An 8,441-nucleotide genomic window follows, 5' to 3' on the forward strand; every position below is an offset into this window, starting at 1 on the left:
CCTCAAACGGGGCGTTGACCATCTCAGTAGTGGCCGTGAGCGTATCTGGGGTCGTCTTGGTGGTTGCCTCCATCTTCTTGGAGCTCTCTGTCTCGTGGGATCAGCCTCCCGCGTCTGCTCCAATATCGGCAGATCTTTGCCTGGTTCTCCTTGGTCCATCATGAAACTGACGAATACTAGGAGACCACTGAAAGGAAAACACATCGCAATGACAATGAAACAAAAAAGAGAGTGAGGATCGGTTACTGCTTTGCAAAAGTTCTTTCTTTTTCTCTGAACGAAAATATACCAACATCACGGATCCGCTTACCTTCCCTTCATTCGGAGAGAAGAACAGTGGTAGATGCGAGTGTTGCCTTTCTTGAAGATGGTGAGGGAGAAGGGGATTCAGCGAAGAGTGAAATGATGGTTGCTTCGTCCGTCAAACTTAGACTGCGGGGAGGTGGGGTTTTGTGATACGACGGCTCGTTACTGCCGAGCTACGACCAGGGTGACTCTCCGCCTGCATACTGCCTTCTAATTTGGTGGATGGCATTTGGGCCCGCGTGCTGCATGGCCCGCATGTCGGTGAACAAAAGTATAACGACATTCAGTAGAGGGATTCGTTTCAATGACCTAGGAGGAGCCAGAAGCGGTAGAGTGTCTCCACTGTACTAGTAGTAATTGTTTTTCTGGGTAGCTGTAGAGTGTCTCCACTGTACTAGTAGTAATTGTTTCTCTGGGCCCAAGACAAAACAGCCCATCCACACTAGTAAATAGTAAAATCAATTCAAAAGCCCATATATTTACTGAATGAGAGGCGCTACCCACACCCAGCACACCGCCCCCCCCCCCAAAACATGGGTGCTCTTCTTCCTCCTCGCTCCCACCCACCTCACGTCAGCTCGCTCCACTCGTACCCCCAAATTCCTCACCTCACTCCTACAGAAAACCCCAGCTCCCCTTCTTCCTCACTCCTACAGAAAACCCCCAGCTCCCCTTCTTCTTCGCTCGCACTACAACTAGGCTCGTCATTCATTACTCTGCTCAAATCCGTGAGCGCGACGCGACGCCCTCGAGGAAAATGGAGTCGGCTGACCCCAGCGCCAAGAAGATGAGGCTCCCGCCAGCGGTGATGCCTGTTGTAGATCCCGCACCCGGCAGCGCGGGGAGAAGCGGCGACCCCGCCCCCAGCGGATCCCAGGAACCCGTAGAATCTTGGGTGGACCGCATCAGCGATCTCCCGGACGCCGTCCTTGGGGAGATCATCTCGCTTCTCCCCACCAAGGATTGCTACCGCACCCAAGTCCTCTCAATTCGGTGGCGCCCTCTATGGCGCACCGTGCCCCTTAATCTCAACTGTCGTTAGCTATCTCTCTTCAATGATTTTGAAATCCCCAGAGCCATCATCTCCTCCCACCAGGGCTCCGTTCAAAGCCTCTGCATCCCGTCATGCTACCTGAGCAAGCATACCATGCCCTACACGGTGGACGCCTGGCTAAAATCCCCTGAATTCACAGAACTACAGCTGCTTGAGTTCTACTATTCCCCTGGAAATCACATACCACATACCGAACGCCATGAACTTGTGCCCTCAGCACCGATGTCCATCTCGCGGTTTTCGTCCTCTCTCCACACCGCCACCTTTGCGTTGTGCTACCTACCAGACAATCTGGTACTAAACCTTCGACTCCCATTTCTCAAGAAACTTTCACTTGTGCGGGTTCGTATATCGGAGGCCTTATTGCACATCATCATCCACTCCAGTTGCCCTGCGCTGGAGTGCTTGGTGCTTGTTTTCACAGTTAGAATCGGTTGTCTCCAAATAAAGTCGCCTAACCTTGTAAGAATTGGAATTTCTTTTGACGGAAGGCAGCTCATCATCCAAGATGCCCCTTCACTTCAAAGGTTGATCCTTGATTCTAGTTATTCACCGTTGCAAATAACCGTCCTCTCTGCGCCTAAACTGGAGACCTTGGGTGTAATACATGTTCTCTGTGCTCATTTCAATATGGTGTTTGGCTCCACAGTTCTTCAGGTACTTTATATTATCATCTACACTTGTAACCATAAGCTGCATTTTAAATTTCTGCGCATAATTTATATATCATCTTGGAGTACACATTTTGCACTAATATTATGTTCTATGCTCAATGAAGAGTTTCTCCATGGATGGCCTATGAATGGTGCTGGATTCTGTCAACATCTTATATATCCAAATGAATAGTTTTGATCTGAACAAGATTATTGGCTTGCTGCAATGCTTTCCATGTCTGGAGAAGTTGTATACAAAGGTGATAATTTCACGCACATTGGAAGCCCGCATATAGTGTACTAGAATTAACCGTTCAGCTGTTGCTCTTTCGACACTCTTCTTTTAGACCTTAACTGTTTTCAATCTTCATGTCTATTTAGGCAATAGGACGGGGTAAGAAAGTTATAACCAATCGGTGGATTCGTAAGCATCGGGATTTTCTCACTTCTCATGAGATTCGATTGAAGACAATAACGCTAGAACGATATGTAGCCAACCGTGCAAACACAAGATTTGTCACATTCTTCCTGCTGAATGCGAGGTTACTATTGTCCATCAGCCTTAAGTTTATCAGCAGCATGGTTTTGACGGATGGGTATGTCGAAGAGCAAAAAAAGGAGTTTCAGGTGGGCAAAAGAGCTTCTGAACGTGCCGGGCTTCTATTTACAACATATTGTGGTCATAATCCAGTAAATTTTACGACCCAGGATGTTCATTCTATGGACCTGACCGATCCATTTGACTGTGACTGCCGAAAACAGTGCTGGAGTTAGATGTTGTTGCCCTTCTCAATCTGGTTTTTTTTGTAAACCTGATGAACAATTAACCCTCGTGCTTTTGTACAGTTTGTAAGCTGGAGTTAGATGTTCCTGCCCTTTTCAACTCGGCTGTGACTGTCATATTTTCTTTGAAACAAGGCAAATGGCTTGCCATTCGTTTAATTTAGAGTGAAATATTGTAACAAATCCCAACCAAGGGAAATAACATCACTCTCGCCGGCTGCTTGAGCTCACTGTGCATTACATAAGCCAAGTGATTAGCCCCCACCAGCACCCACAAACTTATTTCGAACTAGCACATCAAATGGGCTGTAAATTTTCATAGGAAAGGCTGCATGACCGTGACAGATTTGGATTCTGACATTTGGGACCCGCGAGGAAATAGCCTATCCAAGGTGGTGTCGACTTACTAGCCAGTCAACAAACGATTCTGCCTACCAGCCGTTGGATTGACATCCAACATCTGTCGTGTATCTTCTATCTCTTGTCTTCTTTTTCCTCCAGCCGCCCAAACCAAATCACCCCGTCGGCTCCGCCTGCTCCCGCCTCCCATGGCTGGCTGCGCCTCCGCCGCCCTACCGTACGTACCCTCCAACATTGGCCAGTCCCTCCCTCTATCCCCCCACACGTCCTGTTATTCTCCGGCGACGTCAGCCCCAACACGCACCCGCGCCCGAACCAGTCAACCCTCGTACTCCCCTCCGCCTGTGACTGGACCGGCGCATCTTCAACGGCTCCTGTTCGTTCCGTCCGAGGCCTCGCCGTCGTCCTCCGCCTTGTGGCCTTGGTTCGCTCGCCGTGCGCGGTGCGCCGCCCTCTTGCGTTGTCAACGTCGTCAACAACCGAGAGGAACAAGGAGATGACTGTACGTGGAGAGGATGACAGTAGGGACCCACCAGTGTCATGGCAGTACGCAAGCAAGTGCCTCTATAGTACAAGCCCAAAAATATGGTTCCTCCTAATGGTTGGACATCTGGGGCTCACGCCATTGTCAACGTAGTCAATAAACGAGAGAATTACACTACGAGCGGCTGACACCAGGGACCCAGCAAGTCGCGCAGTTTTTTTTTTGAGGAACAAGCAGTTGTTATTTATACTAGTTTTAGCAACGGGTCAGGGTAACAACGGGGCTGTGGCCCGTCTAGCCAGGGTTTTATTTATGTTTACCACATCATGAGCCCAGTTGTGTTTTTTTCTTACTGAAAATGGCTAGCCCAGTTCTATTTTTTTAAAGAAATACCCAAACAAGGCCTACTTGCTTTATCGGCCCTGCTGGGCTGCAAATCTTTGAAGACGAGAAGAGTTTCATTCGGTTTGCCCAGAAATGGGCTGTACATTTTTAAAACACATCAAACTGGGAATTAGTTTCAATTTTTTTCATTACAAGATCTTAAATTCCATTGATTTTTATGCGTGGACAATTATTCAGATTTTATATTTATATAAATTATTTTTCAAAATAGTTTGAATGTGAATCGATATTTCTGGATTAAAAACAGTTGACCGCACCGAAATATGCAAAATTTCGTATACTTTTTAACCGTGGCCACAATATGGGGTGTAATGCTAACAAAAAGAAGATGGGCTCCAAAAAAATTCTTAAGAATTAGCAAATGGGCTGTACATTATTAGAAATAATGGCAGATGGGCTATATGCTGTTTTCCACAGATTTGAGGCTGACTTGTGCGCCTACTACAGGTTGACGCGTATGCTTTCATAAAAAAAGGTTGACACACATGCAACGCCCTGTCAACTTAGTCAACACACGAGAGCAGTGACTGTTGGATGTCCATCCAACGGCTGTCGTGCTTCTTCAATCTCTGCTCTTCATGCTCCAGCCGCTCAAACAAGCGCCGGCGGGACTGCCTGCTCCCTCCTCCCGCGGCCGGCTATGCTGCCGCACAGGCCTCAAGGCCCCACTGTACTCCCATCACTGGCCTAGCCATCCCTCTACTCACCCACACATGTTGTTATTCTCCAGCGACGGCAGACGAACCAGTAAACCCTCATACTCCTCCGCGTGGGAAACAACCGCCGAGTATTCCCTGGCTCCGTGTAGTTCCCTTCCTAGGCCTCGCCGTCGTCCACCGCCCTGGTGCTCTCGGCGCGGCCTGGTCAACGTGGTCAATGAACGTCATCCATCGGAAGTGGACTGTACGTGGAGAGGCTGACAGCTGGGTCCACGGCCGCACGCAAGGAAATGCCTCCTTATTACGCGCAAAATAATGATTCCTCCACCTGACAGCTAGGACCCACAGGAAGGGCCTCTGTATTTCGCAAAAAAACGTTCCCCCCGCTGACAGGTCGGACCCACCAGCTATATCTTCGCACGCAAGGAAGTGCCTCCTTATTACGCCCAAAAAAATGAATACCCCCTGCTAGCTGGGACCCACCATATTGTTGGGCTAACTTGTGGGCCTACTAAGTTGACGGGGACGGAGGGCTTTGTCAACTTAGTCAATACTCCAGTGACCGTATGATGTCCATCCAACAGCCATAGTGCTTCTTCAACCTCTGGTCTTCTTGCTCCAGCCGCCCAAAGCAGCGCCGGTCGTGCCGCCTGCTCCTGCCTCCCGTGGCTGGCTGTGCTACCGCGGAGGCCTCACCGCCCCCATACTACTCCCACCACTGGCCAGGCCATCCCTCCACTCACCTACACCCCCTGTTATACTGCGGCGACGGCAGCCTCACACCGCAGCCGAACCGGTGAACGCTCGTACTCCTCTCCGCGTGGGCATCCACTGCCGCGTCTTGCTCGGCTCCGCGTCGCCCCCTTCCTAGGCCTCGCCGTCGTCCACCGCCGTGGTGCTCTCGGCGCGGCGTGGTCAATGTGGTCAACGACCGACTTCCATCGGAAGAGTACTGTACGTGGAGAGGCTGACAGCTGGGTCCACGCCAGCTGCAAGGAAGTGCCTCCTTATTACGCGAAAAATAATTATTCCTCCACCTGACAGCGGGGACCCACCGGACGGTCCACCAGTATTTTGCGAAAAAATCGTTTCCCCCTGACTGCTGGGACCCACAGGACGGGCCACCGTATTTCGTGAAAAAAACGTTCCCCCGCTGTCAGCTCGGACCCACCGGAAGTGCCTCCTTATTACGCACAAAAAAATTAATACTCCCCCGGCTAGCTGGGACCCACCTTGGTGGGAGGCTGACTTGTGGGCCTACTAAGTTGATGGGGACGAAGGGCTTTGTCAACTTAGTCGATATGAACGATTCTAGCTCCAGTGACCGTACGACGTCCATCCAACGGCCGTAGTGCTTTTTCAACCTCTGGTCTTCTTGCTCCAGCCGCCCAAAGCAGCGCCGGTCGTGCCGCATGCTCCTGCCTCCCATGGCCGGCTCTGCTGCCGCAGAGGCCTCACCACCACTACTATTCCCACCGCTGGCCAGGCCCTGCGGCGACGGCAGCCTCACACCGCAGCCGAACCAGTGAACCCTCGTACTCCTCTCCGTGCGGGCTTCCACTGCCGCGTCTTCCCCGGCTTCACCTCATCCCCTTCCTAGGCCTCGCCGTCGTCCACCGCCATGGTGCTCTCCGCGCGGCGTGGTCAACATGGTCAAGGAACGACTTCCATCGGAAGAGTACTGTACGTGGAGAGGCTGACAGCTGGGTCCACGGCCACAGCCCAGTTTTTTTGTGATTTGCCAAGTAAGTCGCTTTGTGAGGCCTGTTGGGCTGCAAATCTTTAAGACGAGGAGAGCTTTCATTCGGCTGGCCGAGAAAATGGCCCATCAGTAATGAGAAATGGGCTGTACATTTTTAAAACACATCAAACCGGCAATTAGTTTCAAATATCTTTTTTTCATTTCAAGATTTTAAATTACATTAATTTTTATGCGTGGAGAATTTGTTGGATTTTATATTGATATACATTTATTTTTAAAATCAGTTTGAATGTGAGTCAAAATTTCGGGATTAAAAACAGTTCGGACCGCACCGAAATATGCAAAATTGCGTATAATTTTTTAACCGTGGCCACAATATGGGCTGTAATGCTAACAAAAAGAATATGGGCTCCAAAAAAACCTTAAGAATTAGCAAATGGGCTGTAAATTATTAGAAATAATGGCAGGTGGGTTGTATGCTGTTTTCCACAGATTTGAGGCTTTCCTAAAAAAAAGGTTGACGCACAAGCACTGACTGTTGGATGTCCATCCAACGGCCGTCGTGCTTCTTCAATCTCTGCTCTTCCTACTCCAGCCGCTCAAACAAGCGCCGGCGGGACTGCCTGCTCCCTCCTCCCAGCGGCCGGCTGTGCTGCCGCGCAGGCCTCACCGCCCCACTGTATTCCCATCGCTGGCCTAGCCATCCCTCTACTCACCCACACCTGCTGTTATTCTCCGGCGACGGCAGACGAACCAGTAAACCCTCGTACAGTCGTACTCCCCTCCGCGTGGGAAACAACTGCCGAGTCTTCCCTGCCTCCGTGCCATCCCCTTCCTAGGTCTCGCCGTCGTCCACCGCCGTGGTGCTCACGGCGCGGCATGGTCAATGTGGTCAACGACCGACTTCCATCGGAAGAGTACTGTGCATGGAGATGCTGACAGCTGGGTCCACGGCCGCAGCAAGGAAGTGCCTCCTTATTACGCGCAAAATAATTATTCCTCCACCTGACAGCGGGGACCCATCGGACGGGCCACCGTATTTCGTGAAAAAAACGTTTCCCCCTGACTGCTGGGACCCACCAGCTACACCTTTGCACGCAAGGAAGTGCGTCCGGGCAAAAAAAACAAAACGATTCGCCCCCCTGACTGCTGGGACCCACCAGCTACATCTCCGCACGCAAGGAAGTGCCTGACAGTCGGGACCCACCTGGTCGAAGCGTACGTAGCGTTGTCATTCTGGTGGCGAACGTGTACGTACATATATACTGGTGGATGTAGAGGCGCACACGCGTCGTAGTAGAGGCGCGCACGTGTCGTAGTAGAGGCGCGCACGTAGCATGTACACGTACGTACAGCGGCCAGGGTGCAAGAAACAAAATACGGCCACGTATGTGTACATACGGGCGGGGTCTCGAACGCCTACTCGCGCATATGTACGGCGAGGGCTCGTTGACATGGCTGGGTCAGAACGGAGAAACAACATCATTGTCGTGTTGATGGGGAGGCAACGGAATGCGTCATGTTCATGGGGAGGCAACGGAATGCGCCGTGTTCATCGGGAGGCAACGGAACGCGTGGGAGCCAACCGGCTGGGTCGGACGGAATGCGTGGTCGTGTTCATCGGGAGGGCTTGGACGGAACAGGCGATGGAAACGAGGCCTGGCGTACCGCAGAATGGAGGAAACAGCCTTGTGTTCGACCGGCCACGTTCGAAACGGGATCCTGTTCATCGGGAGGGGTCTGGCGTACCGCAAAACGGACGAAACGAACCTCCTACGGTCGAAACGGGGGTCCTGTTGATCGGGAGGGGTGCGGCGTACCACAAAACGGACGAAACGGACCTCCTACGGTCGAAACGGGGGTCCTGTTCATCGGGAGGGGTGTGGCGTACCGCAAAACGTACGAAACGGACCTCCTACGGTCGAAACGGGGGTCCTGTTCATCGGGAGGGGTGTGGCGTACCGCAAAACGGGACTCCACGGGATACTGTTCATCTCCACCGTCGACCTCCTCCAGCCTCCACGGGCTACCGTCG

The sequence above is a fragment of the Triticum aestivum genome, chromosome 7D (assembly GCF_018294505.1).
Source record: "Triticum aestivum cultivar Chinese Spring chromosome 7D, IWGSC CS RefSeq v2.1, whole genome shotgun sequence".
Taxonomy (NCBI): domain Eukaryota; kingdom Viridiplantae; phylum Streptophyta; class Magnoliopsida; order Poales; family Poaceae; genus Triticum; species Triticum aestivum.